At 46.8% G+C, this 21,275-nt stretch overlaps 1 protein-coding gene across 2 annotated transcripts in view; it reads left to right on the top strand.

The window, feature by feature from the left end:
* The window catches only part of LOC144130047 (uncharacterized), an 836,651-nt gene that overhangs the window by 782,630 nt on the left and 32,746 nt on the right, over nucleotides 1-21,275 (top strand). The window lies entirely within an intron of this gene.

The raw sequence follows: 21,275 nt of genomic DNA, 5'->3' as shown, positions 1-21,275 counted from the left end.
TACACAGCTATAGTGTGAACAGCGCGTGGCAAGTGATGACGTCAAGCGAGACGGGTAGTAGGAGAGCCAGTTAACGGGCTAGTTGGTATTGCATGGTGTAGGAACAGCGCTAAGAACAGGACAGAAGTCAAACATGGAAGCACAGGGACGGGCGCTGACTATCAACTGAATCTTTATTTCGGAGCACAAACAAATATAATGTGGCAGCAAGGGGGTACAATCAGGTATGCGCGGTCACATGGAAACAGTGAATAGTCACGTCAAATAATGAATTTAGACATCTGAGGCTGAGAAGGACGGAAGGGAAGAGGCGACATAACCGAAAAAAACGATAAAAAACTGCACGGTGTAGAGGGCCGTCACGCGAACTAAGAAAAAACAGATGGAGGATTAAACAGGATGCGAAAGTATGGCGAAAAATTGGATTTATAAAAGTTTAAAACTCGTGGAAACGATAGTGAAAGAATAACACCATTAAAAGCAATAAAAATTGCTGTGTGCGGCTAAAAACATGTAAAGAGGGCGTTCAACATGTCTCAAGTTTAACAGGGGCCAAAAATTAAAAATACTAAAAAGTTTTTTGAAGGCAGTCAACGAAAAACGCCAAAAACCAAAGCACCATGATCCCCAAAGAACAAGAGAGAGGGGAAAAAATGACTGCTAGAACACAAATACCCTGAGTTAAGTCAACTCTCAAAAGGTATGCCCAGCTGCCTTTAAGTACATCAATTCTTTCTCAGAAAGGCAGATGGACGGAGTGCTCACACAGCAGTCCTTGGCACGCCGAATTTCGATGGCTTCGATTATTTCTCTGGATAAGCGATCCCGTCCTTTGCCAATGATCGCGCACCCGTCGTAAACAGGGGTGCAGGTGTCGTAATTACACTTTTTGCAATGTTTTGCAAGGTTCCCGGAGATAGCTACCCTGCTCATAATATTGTGGTGTTCTTGTAGCCTGGTGTTTATACATCTCCCCGTTTGGCCTATGTATTTCTTTCCGCAGGACAGGGGAACTGAATATACAACACCTGTGGCGCATGAAACGTGGGATAGCCATGCGTCTGCCCACAGCCACGAGGAACTCTACTACTGTTAACTCTCTTGCAGAGTGAGGAGAGCTTATGGGGTGCCGAAAACACAACGTCCGCGCCTGCTCGTTTGCCAACTTTTTTCAGGCTATGGCTGACGTTGTGCAGGTAGGGTATAACGACAACTTTTTTGCGGTCGTTTCCATTTGGTGCTGGTGGACGTTGTTCCCGTCGTTTCTTATTGAGGCATTCTGCTACTGCTATAATAAGCTGCAAGGGGTAGCACGTAGCATGGAGGCGCCCTATCTGTTTATGAAGACTTTCTTGAAGCAGATGGTCACAGGATTTCTGAAGGGCGTTGCTGAGGCACAGGCTGATGACGCCTAGCTTTACTAACTTGCTATGGGCAGACGCAAATGGAAGAAGTGGCTTTTTACCTCGCGGCTCGTAGGCCCAGCAGGTATGTGTGGCGGAAAAATGTAGCCGTAGGTCAAGAAATCTTATTGAGTTACTTTCCGGAAGTTCGGATGTCAGTGAAAGGGGATGCAAACACTGGTCAAACAGAGATAGCACATCGGGAACCGCAGTTTCGAAAGCTTCTTCGCTGCATTTTAAAAGGACGAGATAGTCATCTACTTATCTAAAGACTTTTACTACGCTAGTGCCGGGAATTCTGCTGTGCAGCAACCTGTCATAGTGGGCAAGAAAAAGCTCGCTAAGGACGGACGCGGCACATGAGCCTATACACACACCTTTCTTCTGGATATAGGTCTGGTCATTCCATGAAACAAAGGAAGATTTCAAATAAAAGTCCACGATACGCAGAAAGTCATTGACGGAAACCCCAATTTGGTTCTGGAAGCTGACTACGCCATGGTTGTCAATGGCTTCTTCGATGCATTCCATTAATTACTGGTGCGGCAATGAATAATATAGATCTTTTATATCAATTGAGAACCCTTTAAGGTTGTCATCATGATGACTGCTTAGGAATTCTATAATTTGCTCAGATCCGTCAACCACAAAAGCGTCGTCAATCGTTAATAATTTTAGCCTGTCTTTAATGAAGCTGGCTATTGGCTTCTGCCATGAATCTCTCTCAGAAACTATTACTCTAAAAGGGTAACCTGTCTTATGGCTTTTTGCAGAAAAGAAGGCATTTCCGGTCAAACAGCTCGTAGAATTTAAGGCACTTGCTAACGTATCAAGTTTGGCGATTTTGCATAGGCGCATGGCTTGTCTCTTTACTTTGGAAAGGTAAATAGACGTCGTCGGCAGAAGCCAATAGCCAGCTTCATTAAAGACAGGCTAAAATTATTGACGATTGACGACCCTTTTGTGGTTGACGGTTCTGAGCAAATTATAGAATTCCTAACTCAGGGTATTTGTGTTCGAGCAGACATTTTTTCCCCTCTCTCTTGTTCTTTGGGGTTCATGGTGCTTTGGTTTTTGGCGTTTTTCGTTGACCGCCTTCAAAAAACTTTTTAGTCTTTTTAATTTTTGGTCCCTGTTAAACTTGAGACATGTTGAACGTCCTCTTTACATGTTTTTAGCCGCACACAGCAATTTCTTTTGTTTTTAATGGTTTTATTCTTTCACTATTGTTTCCACGAGTTTTAAAATTTTTTAAACCCATTTTTTCGCCATACTTTCGCATCCTGTTTAATCCTCCATCTGTTTTTTCTTAGTTCGCGTGATGGCCCTCTACACCGTGCAGTTTTTTATCGGTTTTTTCTGTTATGTCGCCTCTTCCCTTCCGTCCTTCTCAGCCTCAGATGTCTAAATTCATTATTTGACGTGACTATTCACTGTTTCCATGTGACCGCGCATACCTGATTGTACCCCCTTGCTGCCACCTTATATTTGTTTGTGCTCCGAAATAAAGATTCAGTTGATAGTCAGCGCCCGTCCCTGTGCTTCCATGTTTGACTTCTGTCCTGTTCTTAGCGCTGTTCCTACACCAGGGTAGTAGGAGGAGGAGCGCACAGATGAGGAAGCTAATGCGCCTGCTAGCCACCACGCCTGCACTGTAAAGACTGCAGGCGAGGAGGATAGGAGGTGTGAACAGCGTATCGCACCGACATCATAAATTCATGATGAATTTTTTTATTTTTCTTGTGACTGACAGTACTTCATGGTTAATTTTGGAAAAAGTTTTTCGCTCACACTGCCGTCATAAATCCCTAATACGCTTTCGTTTTAAGATTTCTTGAAGAAAAACAGTTTTTTCAGCAAAGTAACGAGGATGAAGTTATCAGAGGAGCACCTTCCCTCACTGCATGAAACCAGTATCAGTGTCCCTTTGTTCACCTTTAGGGATTAATTTAGGTAACTTTAATAAAACATTCACTAACAGCTTTGAAACGTTGGTGGAACGCGTGAAATTATGTTCAAGGGAAAAGGAATTCTATTTCGAGCATCTTCTTTAGGCTCTGGCACATATATTTTTTCATTTGCTCTGTACTAATCATGCACATGATCTAACAGAACTTTGGGCTTAAATATCTTAATTTCCCGACATACAATGATCCAAAGTTCACCCACTGCCGGAAAAAGGACTCTCTTATCTTCCTCAAATTAACCCTATCGTGTTTCAGCGGCGCCCACCTTATCTCTTCAACCTACTGATTCTATCCGCTCACCAAACATTTGACACCCCCTGCAAGGCCCGCCTTCGCTTGGAATCCACTCCATTACCCTTAGCAACCATCGGTTATCTTGGCTTCACATTACATGCTTGCCCAAGCCCATTACTTCCTCTTGACTTCGAATAGGATGTCGTTAACTCGCATTTGTTCCCTCATCCAATCTGCTATATTCCTGTCGCTTGAACTTAAAACAGCTCCATCCAATTACTGCTCCGAGTGAAAAATGATCATCATCCTTTTTCCGGACGCGCTGCTGTCTGTCCAGCAGCAAAAGGTTCATTTACCAGCAAGAAAACTCCGTCTAATACTCTTCCCGCCACTGCATCCAATCTCGTGACGCCCACAGCGAAAAGGAATGGTTGCCGCCGTCAATCCCTGTGCAGCCAAACCTCTTCAAATTTACTTGAGAAATCGGCAGTAGGTGGTGACGCCTGTGTTACGATTTGTGTTGTTTCTTGGCTCGTGAAAGCTCCGTTTTTGGTGACTGTGGGCTCTTTGTGATCATAAAGCGTTAACGTAATGATACAACGCAACTTCATTCAGACTCCCTTTTGTGGACATGCACTTCTCGATCTAGCCCTACCTGGCGGCGCTTTCAGGGGGAAGCCGCCGCTCTCGACAGCATGTAGGGTCCCACTCTCCCGTTCGGCCGCACTGAGCACAGTGCGGCGGCTGGCTGTTTCGAAGATAAAAATGCCGCTACCGCATGGAGTCCCGCAAATCTGGCGCTCTGCGAAGACAGGGTGATACTACATATTGTTTAAACAGGGAATCGAAGTTAGCTACGCTGAAGTATTTCATCTTTCGCAGCTGATCTTCCGAGAAACGTGGCGCCTTGTGAAAAGTCGTTACATTCTCACAACGGGTGCAGCATACAGCAGTGCAATCTCCTGACCCGGATACCCTTCATTTCTATCACTGTTCGAACAATCACGATTACTTATTTCCAGCTGTAGCATATTCGCCAAGGAGTGCCAGTAAGACAAGTTCTCGTTCCCCATGAAATGAAGGGCGATAATTCTACTTTATGTCTGCTGATTTAAGTAAACATGACTATGCAAAGTCAAAGTTGTGCATTATATCTCCACTCCCACAGAAACTGTACTGCAATGCAAGCGTTTCGTATGCCTACCTCGCATACATTGGAGTTGTCTGTTGGTATCCAGCCGTCTCGCTTGACCTGCGGTTCCCACTTTACTCTGCGTGTGCTGTCCCGAGCAAAGTGATTTAAATAGCCGCTGTCCTTTTCTAGTTTGGGCAGGGCACCCGGGAACGCATTGGCGTTTCCTATGTGGTCTGATCTCCAACAGCCGCATCACTCACGCAACCGCTCACTTCAAAGAAAGGGGTGAGGCCCGACGGGCCAAATTGCCCGCTTTCGCCTAGGTTTGTCACGTTTCGAGCGTTCCCTGCCGCCTTTAATTTAGCTATTACAGCCACCTGGCTATACACACACAACGCTGTCAAAATCGCGTGTTTTGATCCACCCGACCGAAAACAGGAGTTTAAAGCCTGTCGGGCCAAATCAAAAATTGCAGAGCACTGTTTTCAGAACCTGGCGGCAAGGACATTTTCCAGTAAGGCAGCTGTATAATATGGGCGAGGACGCCCATCCATCATTTTCAGCGGGGACGCCCATCCTTCCATCCATCCATCCGTCCGTCCGTCCGTCCGTCCGTCCGTCCGTCCGTCCGTCCGTCCGTCCGTCCGTTCGTTCGTTCGTTCGTTCGTTCGTTCGTCCGTCCATCCATCCATCCATCCATCCATCCATCCATCCATCCATCCATCCATCCATCCATCCATCCATCCATCCATCCATCCATCCATCCATCCATCCATCCGTCCGTCCATCCGTCCTTCCGTCCGTTCGTCCATCCATCCATCTATCCATCCATGTTTTCTTCAGCGATGAATGGAAACAAGTTTGAGGTCACTCCTCCTCCTCCCTGGGGTAGCTTTCAATACTTCCTCAGTGGGATAGCAAAGCAGACCGCACTAAGGATGAGAGCGGCTGACCCGTTCCGCCGCGTGCACTGGGCGAAAGGCCGCCGTCCCGCCTGATTTCATGTAGTGCATTCAAACAGTGGCGTGTCGCCTCCGCGAGATACGCGAGGAAATACGATGCGCTACTGTCGTATTCATGCAAACGCGATTGTGTACGGGCAGTGACAAAGGATGTGGCCATCATATGCCTTCAACCTGTACGCGCCACCAAGCTGCTTGCCCTGCAGCCTGCTCCCTGTGGCCGTCAGTCTGTGCAACTCTGCTTGGCCGTCCTTCACACGCCTTGCATCGCCGGGCTGCAGCTACCCAGCGGCTGTACGAAGAAGGCCTCCTAGCCGCTGTAGGAGAAAATAGACAGCAGCCTTGGAGGTGAGGTTTCTCGCCAGATAAACGACGAATATCTTCCACTGATGGCGCCGCATAAAGACGCCGCAAACATTACGCCTATGCTGCACACAAACCCACACCTCGACAACGACGCAGACAGGCTTCGAACTTACACCGTCGCCGAGCGAAATGACAAAGCTGTGCCCGAAGCGCGATCATAGCACACGACGAAGCTGAGATCGCACTCCGAGGCCAACGCGCAATGCTAGGACACGAACAACATATCTCGAAGTGGCTATCGTCTGTCGCTCGGCTACTCCTTAGGTGAACACGGGCGCCGACTACTCGTTCACCACTGCCCCATTCTCCGCTCAGCTCAAGAAAGTAACAACCGCTTGGATTGGTCCGCCAATCCGCACCGTGGGTGGCCATCTTAATGCTGGGAACAACAGCGCTGAGACTAGGGACAAAGAACGAAGAAGACAATAGGACCGGCGCTAACTATCAGTTGAATGTTTATTAGAAAAAAACACGCAAAATATACTCCCTTGACAACCAGGAGCGCGTGCGCAACACCAAACGCCTTCGTATACGTCAATCAATTGAATCAAGATACATTAGTTCACAGTCACGAACTGATACAGAGGGGCTGCTCACGAACGATTCAATGTTTTTTGAATATCAAACGCTTCACTGATTTTCCTTGTTAGTTTATCTTTGTGTTGATACGGGATCCTAGTTTCATTAAAAATGGGGGTACATGATTTCTCAGAAGAATCAGGTTGGTTATTCCGGGCACAGTTCCAGTAAGGCAAAGCCAGATTTGGGGGCGGAGCCCCTTTCAAAGAAGTGTTGTGGTCTCCTAGGCGGGTATTCAAGCACCTTCCTGTTTGACCTATATAGGTGTTCTCGCACGTGAACGGCACTTCATACACAACCCCTTCAGCACAAGGGACAAACCTCAGGACATGCTTGATCTGGCACCGTCTTTTTGTTTTTCTTCGTTTCTTTTCCTCCTCCCTGGTCCTTCTATCTATAATGGCGCAAAAATTGCCGAGCTCGTTTGGTGCAGAAAAGAAAACATCAATGCCATATTTGCTGCGTACTTGCTTCAAACAGTTTGATGTTTGGTGAATGTACAGTAGAACAACAATTTTCTTTTTTTCTTTTTTTGAAGTTACCTCTGATTCTTGCCTTGGGACCTTTTTAAGTATTCTACTGCAAGCAAGTACTAAGACATCATCTGGAAAGCCCGAAATTCTTAGCCTCCGAACCTACTGATTAAGACTTGTACTGATAGCACGTACGCAGGACTGGACAATGGCAGAACCTAGGCAAGGAACTGCTATGCCAAATTTAACAACCTTCGAATGCGCCGAACGAAAACTGAGCAAAGGCTTTTCTGACCTTTCTAGGCAGGACCCTTTTACCCTTTTACTCTTTTATTGGTCCTCTTAGAAAAAATACAAAAAACATAAATGAAAGAGAGAGGGAGCCCGGGCGAGCAATGCTTTACCGGGCTTAAAGCCACTAAAAAAAGAAAAGGAGCTAAACGCTAAAAACAAACTTATTTTAAAGAGAAAAGCAGGAAAATAGAAACAATAAACAAACAAAAACATGAAACCCCAAAGCCACGGAACAGACAGAAGCGCAGATAAAGTCACAGAGAATGTGAGCGAAGATAAAGTCACAGGCACAGTTGGTCCAGACACCACAGACAGAAGCACAGATAAAGTCACAGACAATGTCAGCACAGATAAAGTCACAGGCACAGTTGGTCCAAACACAGTGTCTGGCCACAGAGAGATGCATCCTTGTCCAGCAAAAGCATACAGAACACTTCTCTGTACAGAGCTTATGCAGGAGAAATGAGAGTCACGAAGTAACTCATAGGAAATGTGTAGGAATTGTGCTGCTGATGAGATGAACCATTTGAATCAGAACACCACAAGCAGCTGGGTTATTCAAAAGAGAGGGGTAAGTAGACAGTGCAATACCAGATGAGCAGAGAGACTTTAAACGGGAAACTAAAGGAGCAGTAAGGTAGCAATTCCGAAAGTAATGACTGACATCTTCGCACAAAACACCGCATGAGCAAATTGAAGGAGATAAGCAAATTTTTTTAACGTAGAAATGGAATTGACCATGCCGAGTGAGTAAAGTAATAAGAGGACTCCTAGGTAGACGGATGGAAGGAATATTGAGTGTATCAGGGATCCAGTTAAATTATTCTCTACCGCCATTATTTCCTTGCCAATAAGTTCGCCATAAAAGAAGTGAAGAATGGTGTAAACGGGAACGCACGCAACGGCGTGTAAGGGTAGAAGTGTGTAAATGGTCATATCGCCCAGCACTACCAGCGGCCTGGTCGGCTAACTTATTTCCGAAAATTCCGGAGGGCCCCGGATATGAAATAAAAGAAATGAGGCAAGAGAAGACAAACGGTAGAGGTCTTTCTTAATGGAAATAATTGTCGGGTTAAATGAAGTAACTGAAGACAGGGCTGAAAGCAGAGAAAGAGAATCAGTGCAGAAATGAACGGGCATAGAGAGAGGGTGATTAATAGCAAACGTAACAGCGGAATGGAATGCTACAAGCTCAACAGCATAGGCACTTGAAGGTGGTTCTAAGGATATGCGATGAACGTATAAAATATTTTGTGTTGAGCTAAGAACAACAAAAGCAGCACCAGCACTTTGACGGGTGAATGACCCGTCACTGTAAACATGCAATGCGCGTTGACACGAAAAGGCCAAGGCTTCCTGATAACTAAGTTGAGCAAAATAAAATTTCAATTTCAATGAGGGATGGTCAAACGAGATATTAAGTACAGGCTGAATTTCAGACGGGTTATAAAATGTCTTACTGTTGGCAACTAGTTGCCGTAATGTAAAAAGCATAAACTCTGCCCATAATTGGTCCAGATAAATAGGCAATGGAAGAACATTGGCAAGGACATGAAGAGCAACAGTTCTCGTAGTACTCTAGACACCAGTAAGAGCAAGAAGCGCAATGTGTTTTAACGATCAGACACGATCTCTGAGTCTGGAAAGCGGACAATGGAACCACCAAGCTGGGGTGGCATAGGTGATTGTAGGAAGATTATCCTGATGATACATTAGGCGCAAATGCGATGGAGAAACACGAAAATGGAAACGGAACCAATTAAGGAGCTTAGTTGTAGATGCAATAATTTTCTCTTGCAAATGATTAACATGAGGAATAAAGCTTAGCTGGGAGTCAAAAACAGCTCCTAATAATTTAATATTGGGTTTATACTTGATACTGTAATTGTCTAGGCATATAGTTGGCTTACGTTTGCTCGACGCCGGGACTCCGTTAAAAAATAAAACATAGAACACCTTTGAGAGTTTAAGTGAACACGATACTTGCCACACGAGTTTTGGATTAATAATAAAGCATTTCAACTCAATGTTGACAGCTCGCGGCTAGTCTTTCCAGGGACAAGGATAGTAGTGTCGTCAGCATATGCGTGGATGTGGATAGGCGAGAGGACAGGAAGATTTAAGAGGTCATAAATTAAAATGTTCCAAAGTAAAGGTGAAAGAGGCGAACCTTGCGGACTGCCGGCAGAATAAGGCACAGAAAGAGTACAAGAAGGAGATTGATAGGTCTAATATCGGTTATCTAGGAAAGAAACAAAGAGGGTATATAAATTTCCTGGTCAACGATGTTGTCTTAAAAAATTTAAAACCAAAGGGTGCAAAACACTATCAAATGCACCTCTGAAGTCCAGAGAAATGAGAACAATAGGAAGCGTTTGTTTCTAATATGTAAATAGTAACTCCCGCCAACCATAGAGAGCCTGAACAGAACTATGGCCATCAGTGAAACCATACTGATTTTTATGCAGTAGATTATTCTGGAACAGGAAATGGTACAGCCTACCATACAGCTAACGTTCGAGCAATTTTCCGAATGAAGAATTGGATTCCAAGAGAAGGCAAGCGTTGTAGGGGAAAGTTAGGTGGGCGGATGAGATTCAGAAGCTGACACAGGACAGGGTTACTTGGAGAGATATGGGAGAGGCCTTTGCCCTGCAGAGGGCGAGTCAGGCTGATGGCGATGATGAGAGCTGATGAGTTAACCATAAAAGCAGCACGCTATGAAGAAGATCCCGAAAAATTTATCAAAATCATACTCAGGAAAAACAATTCATAATGAAAAGCAACATATAAGATATAACAAACAACATATAAGGGTTTTTATAAAATGAAGGTAACAACACGCATGCAATTCAATGGATTAGAAAGGGAAAATATTTGTGCATTTCCGCACGCCATACTTAACCAGCTCCAACACGTCACAAAAGGTCTGCCGTCTACGCAAGCAGGTTTAATGTCATCATTGTATGCATATTTTAACCGCGCCAACAAGTGACGAGAAAAGGGAAACAGGCGGGATGGAGCGCGGCACTTCAACTGGCTCAGATGAACTTCCGTCCAGTCTGTTTCTCTTTCCTCGTCATTTTGTTGTTCGCACGGTTACAATATGCCTGCAAGTACCACGCACTAGCCCGCCTTTCACTATTAATATCGTAAAAGACACACAGTGGAAATGTGGCACAGACGCAACGAATTTTTACCTCTGTATGCAGATGTACAAAATCACGAAAACACAACGAAGCAAATAGGGAAACGTTTTGGCAAAGCCAATACTATACCGTAGCTATACCGTAGCTATACCGTAACTATACCATGCTGAACGTAAAAGAGCAAAAAGACAAAGACACAGAAACAGACAACATGAGTGGTCGTGGTGTCTGTCTTTTTCTGTGTCCTTGTTTTTTTGCGGTTTTACGTTCAGCATAGAAAACGAACTCACCGAAATTCTGCGACTAATGAAGAAGTAAAGAAATGGGTAAGACGATTTACGACAAATCGTACAAGAGCAGGAATTTGAATGCATTATTTTTTTTCCGCGCAAAATTAGACAGGACGTAGGAAACGAGAACCTGCGTCTGAGACAAACACACGCATTCGTCTTCTGTGTGTGTCTTTCCTACGTTCTAATTTTGCGCTGAACAGTGCATTCGCGTTAACGAGGCCGATTAGCCCGTCTTTCTGCTCTAACATGCAGGCAACTGCCGCCGAATGCCGCCTCTGGATGTAGACTGAGTGCAGAGAATGTTTCTAGGGGACAACGCCTTTACATAGCAGCCGTAACACGAAACAAGTCAAAACCCACTTACCATATTGTAAGACAAGAAAGTAGATAATGGGATGGCGGGCTACCAGAAACAACTCCTGAGAAACAGAGAATCCCTTTAAAGAAAAGCAGACATTTTGTCCGGGGTGTAAAAACTGAAGCGGGTACTAGAAGCGCACACAGACAAGGACAGACCGGGAAGTGACGAGCACGGCGCTGACTGACAACTGAGCTTTATTGAAAAACAAGGGGGTATATATAGACATATTTTCTTTCACGTCATTCAGTCCAAGTCAAAACGTCATATGACGTGCAGTCTTCTACTAACAACAGCAATGAAACCAAAATTAAGCAAAAACAAAGCAAAACACAAAAATTATGGGAGCACTTTGTCAATCTAAAGTGCGGCAAGGAGAAAGCCTTTGGCCTTGCCGAATGCGATTCTAGCTTCGTTGGTTCCCGCACCAGTGGCACTCCCAAAGGGTTCTACCTTGCCACACTTTCGATCTAGACGACGTTGTTGGCGCTTGCGGTCTGCTTCTCTGGCCTTCTTTTCTTGCCTGGCTTCTCTGGTGGTGGCGCGCACCAGCTTGCGAGCCGTTACCATGACGACCTCGGGTGTGACGTCACCCTCTCCCGTCGCTATATCGACGTCCGCGCTATATCGACGCATTTGGTTGTTTTCTTTGTGTTTTCCCTATAATTAGCTATAATTAATTGACTAATGACTATACAGTCATCAAACTTGGCGTGGGGTTTACATTTTATCCCCTCTATTTGATGCTTCATTCGATTTCTGCTATCCTGATTAGTTGCCGCGTTATTCGTGGAAGTCAGCGTTACACAGGACGCGCGAGTATGAGCCATTAAAGGCTTTCGCCTTAAAACATAAAAACTGAATCACTGAAGTGCGAACCACGAGAAAACACGTGCGGGAGCACGGGTAAACAATCATCGAGAGCAGGATGAAAACAGCCGATGATAAAGCCGGGTTATGCTGTATATGGGCTTTCGTTGTCACACTGCAAAAGATAAAAAGATAAAAACGTGCGACACATTTAAAAGCATGGATGGACATTATTGAAACATGCATCGTCGCACCTTAAGGAAACCTGCCGCATTAAACCCGACAATCACCGCACGTAGCATGACTTTCGGTTCGCGTCATGTTACGTGCGTCATGTTAAGCTGCGGAAAGTGTTACGTTGGTCAGATAGGCAAATGCCTCAACGATGGACTCCAACAACATAACTTCGCAAACCTGCGCAAAAGAAATATACGCAAAGGAAACGTTTTTGTGCACTGCAGCGGACGCAAAGAATGCGCGACCTGGTTTGAGAAAGCAAATAGCTAGAAGCAATATTCAGATCACAAGAGAAACTCTTGAGGCAAAAGCCATCAAATAGAAAAAAGTGCGTGTGTGTCAGCGCAACTTTGGCGTGGCTCCATGAAAAAACTTTTGCAGGTAGCGTCATGTGCCGCAAGCAGAACGTCATGTGACGTGCGGTGCTTTTCGGGCTTACTTCGGTACATGTTTCAGTAATGTCATTTCATGCAAAGGTGTCCCACGTTTTTATCTTCTTATCTCTTACGTCCTGACAATGAAAGCACATATACAGCCCAACCCGGCTTTATCATCAGCTGATTTCATATCCTGTTCTGGTTGATTGTTTACCTGTGTTCTCGCGTGTGTTCTCGAGTGTTTTCTCGTGGTTCGCGCTTCACTGATTGTGTTTATGCTTTTATGTTCTTATTTTGTTTTTTGTTTCATTTCCGTTATTAGTAGAAGACGGCACATGTCATATGACGTTTTGACTTATACTGCACACGTGAAACAAAATATTTCTATATTACCCCCTTGTTTTTCACTAAAGCTCAGTTTCAAGTCAGCGCTGTGTTCGTCACTTCCCTCTCTGTCCTTGTCTGTGTGCGCTTATAGTACCTGCTTCAATGGATTGCCGACTAGCCCAGCAAAGGACTATTCGAAGTGTAAAAATTGCTGACTTAATATTCTGCGTTGGAAACGGAATTGAGGATGGAAAGCCAGGAGTGCGGTGCACAAAATGATAGAGTAAACAAGTAAAAGAAGAAAAAATAAACAATTTTTTTTTCAAAATTACGGTGAGAAAACAAAATTTCTAACTAGACAAGAAACAAGTGGGAGTCGAGAAAGCATGAGGATAAAACGACTCTCACATCATACCAAGCAAGTTCCTTGGTATGGGTACTTGTGCGTCTTCCAGTTAATATTCATCATTTAGAGTAAAGAATCACCAGCTGTGTTCGAAAGCAAGGAAGGCATGTTAAAGGTGTTGAGACACCAAATTGTAGGTCTTCAATAAGCTTGTAATGGGCTTCCTCTATATGTAAGTTCATTCACGTTGAAGGATTGGATGCAACAAACGCTTATATTTTAATTCAGCTCCAAAAAGTCCATAAATGCTCTTTTGCACAATCAAGGCCCACGGCTAGCGTTATAGTTGGTGATGTAGAACTGTGGAAACATATCAGTGAATAGTAGCGGCATCACAGCACAGTAACCGTGACGTACTGTGAACGGCGGCGCACGACATTGGGGTGGTGGTGGTGATAAACTTTAATAAATATTGAACCATATCTTAAACTATTCTTGGGTTGGCTCTTGGTCGCGTGAAGTGGCCGGTAGTCGGTGACGTCCAGCGACTTCCAAAGCGCAGCCCACCAGCTGCTTTTGGACAGCTGGGTCGGAGCTGGACACCGCGACCTCCCATCGCTCGAGGTCAGTGAGTTGCCACCCTGATGGCGGCTGGAACTCAGGGCATATGTATAGCATGTGATGGAAATCAGCTCTTGGAGCTCCGCATAGTGTACACCCTGGAAAGAACAGCCCTGGGTGCTAGTGCTAGAAGGGCGGGGGAAAGAAGTGCGAGATTGTAATTGGCACCACGTCACCTGCTCTAATTTAGTGAGTGGTTTGTGAGGCGGAGGATATTCGAGTCGTTGCTCTCTGTAGTGGAGTGAAATTTCGTGGTATGTGATCATTGTGTCACGGGCGCTCCCTGGCTCAGCGGCTTGCCCTGCTCGGTTGACGTACGCTCGAGCGGTGTCATGGGCGGCCTCGTTGCCTGCATAGCCCGCATGTGCGGGGACCCATATGAGTTGAATGGGCCTAGTGGAGGGCTGAGAGGGGTTGAGAATTTTATGGGCGACGGCATGCGTCCGCCCTTTTGCAAAAGTTTCTGATCGCGGTTTTTGAGTCGCTAAATATGGTTGTAGCAGTGGTGGAGGATATCGCAAGGGCAATTGCAGCTTCTTCGACTTCTAGCGAGGTATGCGTTAGGACCGATGCAGCTGCTAGAGGTGAAAGATTGTGGCCGATTGCGGAAATGGCAAAGGCCGGCTGAGTGGTGTATGCCGCGGCATCTACGTAGACAGCCTCCGTGTGTTGGTTATAACGTTTGTGTAGTGCCTGGGCTCTTGCTGCGCGTCGAGCTTGGTGGTGGACTGGGTGCATGTTTTTTGGGAGTGGATGTACTGTTAGAAGCTTTTGGGTGGCCCCGGGGGTGGGGTATGTAGGCTGGAGAATGTTGGTTGGGTTAAGGCCTAGGTTCTTAATGATGCTGCGGCCTGTAGGGATGGAGGAGAGACGTTCAAATTGTGCCGTCCGGTGAGCTTCTGTAAGGTCAGCTAGTCTGTTATACAACATGAACTGTTGGGCGAATTGGTCAGACATGGTTCTGTCTGGCTTCGAGCCGTTGCGCTGGTCTACAAGAACAAGAAGATAGTGTGTTATGTATGTCCATGAGTACGAGCCGTTCGGTGGAGGTGTGTCGAGAGAGGTTGTGTGCGGTCTTGTATGCCTGGCGAATGAGGGCGTTGATTTTCTGTTCTGTTCTCGTGAGGAAGAGATATTGGAGAGAGTATATTTATTTATTTATTTATTTATTTATTTATTTATTTATTTATTTATTTATTTATTTACCCTAAAGACCCAGAAGAGGGCATCACATAGGGGGGGAATGATGAAAAGAAAGCACACATAACAAATCAACTCATAACAAATGATGGTAAATATAAAGAGGGCAGAGTTTGGGTAACATTTGGTTAAGTGCAGTATAACATATTGAAACCACAAAATTCAACACGTTCAAACGAGTAATAATTAGGCCAAAATAAGTAACTAAAAATACAATGGCACATAAAAGAGGCTCCGGAGCTGTTCAGCACACAAGAAATGGCAAAGCAAAAAAGGACCGCCAAAAAGTCACTGACACGGTAAATCATTCAGCACTCTATAACGCATTTCCCGTGTTCAGAAATGTTAGTAAAGCTGTTTGAAAAGATGATAATTCAGTATGGCCGACAATGCTGGGTGGCAATGAGTTCCATTCATTTATTGACAAAACCAGCGGTCACTTCTGATATTTTAGTGTGCGAGCGAAAATCGGACGTACCTTATGCGCATGATCCAGGCGAGCTGAACAATGAGGTGCAGGAAAGATATTATTTCGGGAGAATGGCGTTTCGCTATAGTATAAGGTGTAAAATAATGACAACCGGGCGTACTTTCTACGTGTAGCAAGAGGTTGAAGATTCATGGCTTGCTTCATTGCTGATACGCTTTGATGACGTGAGTAGGATGACAGTGGGTGGCAATGAGTTCCATTCATTTATTGACAAAACCAGCGGTCACTTCTGATATTTTAGTGTGCGAGCGAAAATCGGACGTACCTTATGCGCATGATCCAGGCGAGCTGAACAATGAGGTGCAGGAAAGATATTATTTCGGGAGAATGGCGTTTCGCTATAGTATAAGGTGTAAAATAATGACAACCGGGCGTACTTTCTACGTGTAGCAAGAGGTTGAAGATTCATGGCTTGCTTCATTGCTGATACGCTTTGATGACGTGAGTAGGATGACAGTATGAATCTGACGGCTTTATTTTGTACTGCTTCTAGAGCATTTGTAAGAATCGCGTGGTAGGGGTTCCTTATAACAGGAGCGTATTCAACAGATGATCTGATAAGCGTTGTATAAGCGCTGTGCCGTGTTTCAGCGTTCGCAAGGGGTAAACGGCGTTTCATGAGACCAATTTTTTTAAAGGCTTTATTAGTTATGTATTCAATGTGAGCATCCCTGGTTAAGTTCTGACTGAAAAACACTCCCAGATATTTTATACACGACACGGAGTCAATTCCACTATTATTTAACCGGTAATTATTCTGTGATGTTTCTGCTACGGTAGAGAATCTTACATGCTTAGTTTTACTGACATTAATATGCATCTGCCACGTTGAACACCATTCAGTTAGTTCTGTTAGATCTGATTGGAGAGCTAGTGCATCAGTCGGGGTGGTTATCTGCCTGTATATTACGCAGTCGTCTGCGAAAAGCCGTATTGATGAAGTAATATTAGAGGCTATGTCGTTTATATAAATTATAAAAAGTAATGGCCCTAATACTGAGCCCTGTGGGACACCGGAAAATACTATACTATGCGGCTGACGACGAATGCATGAACTAGGTGACGGAGGTCATGTTGTGTCGGTTGGCAATTCGTCGTATGAGCCGCATGGTCTGATGGATGGTGTTTGTGAGTTTGGTTATCGTGGCGGTGTTGTTGCCGTTGCTCTGGAGTAAGATGCCTAGGATTCGGACCTTTTCCACTTCTGGGATGGGAATTCCGTCCAACGGGAGTTTTAGTGGAGGCGGGGGGCCTAGGTCCGTCCCAGATCTAGGTGGTCGAAGAATGAGTACCTCGGATTTGGTAGGGGAGCAGGCCAGGCCGACGGTTGCAGCATGCGCTGCCACCAGGTCGGCACCGGCCTGCAATGTTTCTTCTATAGCTCCGGCATTTCCTGTGGTTGTCCACAGTGTAATATCGTTGGCATAGAAGGAGTGCGAGAAATTAGGTACTGCGTTTAACGCCTTGGCCATGGGAATGAGTGTTATATTGAAGAGCAGCGGCGAGAGGACTGACCCTTGCGTGGTGCCTCTGCTGCCGAGTGTGAAGGTTGGGGAGGAGAGAGACCCGAAGCAGATTTCTGCTGTGCGGTGTCATAGGAAAGCTGAAATGTATTTGAAGGTGCGCGGGCCAGTTCCTAGTGGCGAGAGCGGATGGCGGAGTGGTTGATGTTGTCAAAGACTATGGTTAGGTCCAAAGCTAGTATTGCTCGCGTGCGTTTCGCATTTCGGGGGTGGAGTGCCTCTTCCGAGATCTGAAGCATATCGTACTGTGTGGACAGCTGACTGCGAAGCCAATCATCGTGTGGGGGAGTAGGTCGTGATCATCGATATGGTTCTGTAGGCGTTCCAGGACCACATGTTCGAACAGTTTGCCTAGACAGGATGTGACGGATATTGGGCGTAGCTTTTTTTAGATAAAGAGGTTTTCCTGGTTTCGGAATAAAGGTTACGCGGGCGTGCGTCCATTGGGCTGGTAGCGTTCCATCTTGCCAGCACCAGTTGAATAGGTCTGTTATAGCCTCTATGGAGTGCTCGTCCAGATTGCTAAGCATCTTGTTGATTTTGTCAGCCCACGGGGCCGAAGTGGTGCGTAGTTTCTGCATGGCGGCTTTAACTTCCCATGTAGAAATGTCCTCATCTAGTGCAGGATTGGGGTCGCCGGTGTAAGTAGGGAGCGCCGTAGGTGGAGTTGTGTTAAGATATTGTGTTTTAAGAGCGGTTAACAAGACAGCAGCCTGTAGAGGGAGCTTGTGTAGAATGCGGTGGACGTTTTTCCTCTGCATTGCTTTCGTGCCTCCTGGTTCGAGCAAGCAACGAAGAAATGTCCATGTGTGTTTGAGGCCGAGGTTGCCGCTCATACGATCGCACAACTTGCCCCATTGCTGGTGTGCCAGTTGGCTTGCGTGGGCTTCAATCTCATTTACTAGCGCGGCTATTCGCCGCTTGTGTGACCTATTGTGTTTGTGAGAGAGCCACTTTTTTTGAAGGCTGGCATGCGCTTCCCAAAGGTGTAGTAAGCGACTATCTGCCGTCTCTGCATTTGTGGTGTCAGGGATTATGGATGTGGCCCCAGCCACGTCCTTTGTAAGAGTTTGTGTCCAGGTGTCGAGGTCTGTGATGGTGTCTGGGACGTCTCGTCGCATTTGACAAAACTTGTCCCAGTCCACCACCTCCAGGCGTCGTTTTCTATCTTGGACTAAGGTTGTGAGGTTGAGATCGGTGCTGAGTATATAGTGATCACTACCGAACGAGTGCTGCGTGTTTGTTCAACGACTGTTGGGGAGCTATTTTGAAAGGGTTAGGTCCGGGCTGGTGTTGTGTTGAATACTTGTTCTGATCCTTGTGGGTTGGTCTATGTCGTGGAGCAGGGATAAGCCTTCGTTCTGGATGTAAGTCCAAACCGAGGTGCCTTTACGACAGTTTTTATGGTAGCCGCAACTGGTGTGGTTGGTGTCAAAGTCGCCAATTATCAGAATGGGGTGGTCTGCACTGAGCGTGAGTGCCTTGCGCATTGCTTCAATTAGAGGTGCCGGAGGACATTTTGACGGGCTATATATGTTTAGTATAAAGAGGCTGCTGCTCTTGCGTGTGCGGGCTAAGAGTTCTACCACGAGGCCGTCTATGTCATCAAGCTCTAAAGTGGGCTCAATTTCGGTAAAGTTACGGTGAACCAGTGTCGATACTCGCGTTCGTGGCAGCACGCTGGTTGACTCATGAACTGTGTAGTTTCGAAGCTTGACGTTACAGAGAGTTTCTTGCAATGCTATAACGGTATGTATCCTGCTGCTGAGAGGTTTTGGAGGTGAAGTTGCAGGTTGTTGCACTTCGCTCGGAAGCTCCTGCAATTCCACTGCCGCACTCAAATGCAGCTATGTTGTGCAGCCATGTTGGGGACGGCTGACGGGTATTTGAGATTTGGGCCGTTCGGCTGGGTGATGAATTTTCCTTGTATGTGGGGCTGAATTTGAGCCTTAGAGGCTTCATGTGCGCCTTGACGTCGCTCGAGGGCAGTCATCCAGCCTGCAATGTTTGCCATCCATGCTGCAGTATCAGTGCGTAGGGCGTTCATGTTTTGTTCGAGGCTTTGAATTATCGAGGTTAGCTGAGTGGGGTCATTTTCAGCTTGCGCCTTGTGCTTAACTGGAGGGGGGGGGGGGGGGCGCGAGTAGGTGACGCAGTGCGTGAGGAGGAGAGGGAGGGAGGGGAAGGAGTGAGTTGCTTGGGTGTGATGGTTTGTACTGCGTTGGGGAAGGGGGGGACCGAATTCTTGGTAGGCTGTTCTCGCCTGAGAAGTAGCTGTAATTGTTGGCGGAGCTCTGCAATTTTTAAACCCTTCTGTCGGAGTTGTGCTCTGAGCTCTTGATTCTCTTTAGCGAGCGAGGGAGGTCCCGGCTTCCAGCTCACCGGTTTGTCCATGGGCTGGGCTTTTGGTCCCGGTAGTGGCGGGAAGCAGGCGGACCGGCTCCTGCGCTGGCTTTTCCGTGAGATGGACCTGGAACCGGTTCTGGAGTTGGTCCGAAGCCGGCGGCGTGATGACCGGGACTGCTGAGTCTGTGGATGAAGACCCGGCGGGATTGTCTGTGGTGGTTGTAGCATTGGTGTTGGATTTCGGGTTGCCAGCCCGGTCGAACCGGACTTTGCATTTTTTGGACCCCGTGAAGTGGGAGCCGCCGCACAAGATACATTTGGAGTCGCACGTGGGAGTTGAAGTTGCCGGATGGGTGCCGCCGCATCTGTGACTTCGGTTGCTGACAGCTTGCGGGCAGACGTCCGACCGGTGGCCCAGTCTCTAGCAGTTAAAACAGGCCTCTACCTTGGCTTTGAAGGGGTGGGAGTTATAGACGGCTCTGTAGAAGTTGAGCTGCTTGGGAACCTACTTGGATTTGACGAAGGTGATCAGGATTGATTTAGTGCGGCCCAAAGGGCGCGCGCCTGCTATTGTGTAGGATCGGCTAGGGTTTAGTGCGATGAGGTCGTTGAATATCTCTTCTTGGGTTTGGTTATAGATTGCATTGTAGAGAGTTACATGTACGGCATCGTCGAACGCGGCGATGTAAGCCTTTACCGGGAATTGCTTGCCGTTGAGTTGGAGCGTCTGCAGCTGCACGTAGGTTATGGCACGCACCTCGGCTGGTGGGCTGATTGTGAATGAGTTATGTGTGGATTAACTCTGAGTCGGTCATGCTGCCGGGCGTCATGGTAGTTGAGCTTCGCAGCCGCGCACAAAATAGGCAGCAGCGCGCCGCCGTCACATTGTCTAAGATCCAATCCGCCACCAGGTCTGAAAATACTTTCAGGTCCGCAGCCGGGAGTTTTGGTAGTGGAGCATGACGTTTAAGTTTTGGAGAAATAGTCTTGCCTTGATTGGGCGACGCCGACGTGGCCGGGTCGGCGGGTGGGTTAGCTTGGGAGGCCTGCTTCAGAGCCGGGTTCGAAGTGGCAAGGCTGGGGAAGACCACATTGCGGGTTTGGATTGCTCTCGACCAACGCGGGTCGTTAGCGAAGTCTTCAGGGTTGATTTCGTCGCCTTCTGCGCTGTAAACCATCATTGCTTAGGTCAAACGCAGGCGAGGTGAGTCTATACGCGCCGGTGGCCGTAGGCCTAACCGGCGGCCGCAGCGTCGGAGGCCCTTGTTGTGCTATGTACAACGCGAGGCCTAGCGTTCCGCGCCTGGCTCGGAGCGGTAGAGTCCTTTTCGGGCAAAAATAGTCAGAATTGAACGTACAATGATGAGAACGGGTGCCGAACACCTTCATTGACCGATTATGGGTGGTATCAGTCCATTTCACGTCGAAAATCCGCCGTCCCGAGTGAAAATCCATGGAGCCGAGGTGAGGTGCGTCCGCTCTCTCCGCCGGCCTGGCCCGGCCACCTGGCGGTCCCCCGACATATGGGAGGCACTGCGTCGGCGACTCAGCGGTCGGTGTGCTGATCGGCATGCATGCCGCTGTTGACGAACCAGCCAGCACCAAATATCGGCGGCCGAGCGAAACCTTCACGTCGATGGCGATGACTGTAGTTGATCTTGTTTACACCTTCTCCGTGCGAATAATAAGCGAAACGAGCAACTGCATTTCATATGTTCACCCGGCTAGCGAGTCCGCCGGATTCATATGTGCGATGTCGGCGATTGTGGAGAGCGAGTTCACGAG

This window comes from Amblyomma americanum, chromosome 4 (assembly GCF_052857255.1).
Source record: "Amblyomma americanum isolate KBUSLIRL-KWMA chromosome 4, ASM5285725v1, whole genome shotgun sequence".
Classification (NCBI taxonomy): Eukaryota; Metazoa; Arthropoda; class Arachnida; order Ixodida; family Ixodidae; genus Amblyomma; species Amblyomma americanum.
This window is presented reverse-complemented; position numbering and strand designations above follow the sequence as displayed.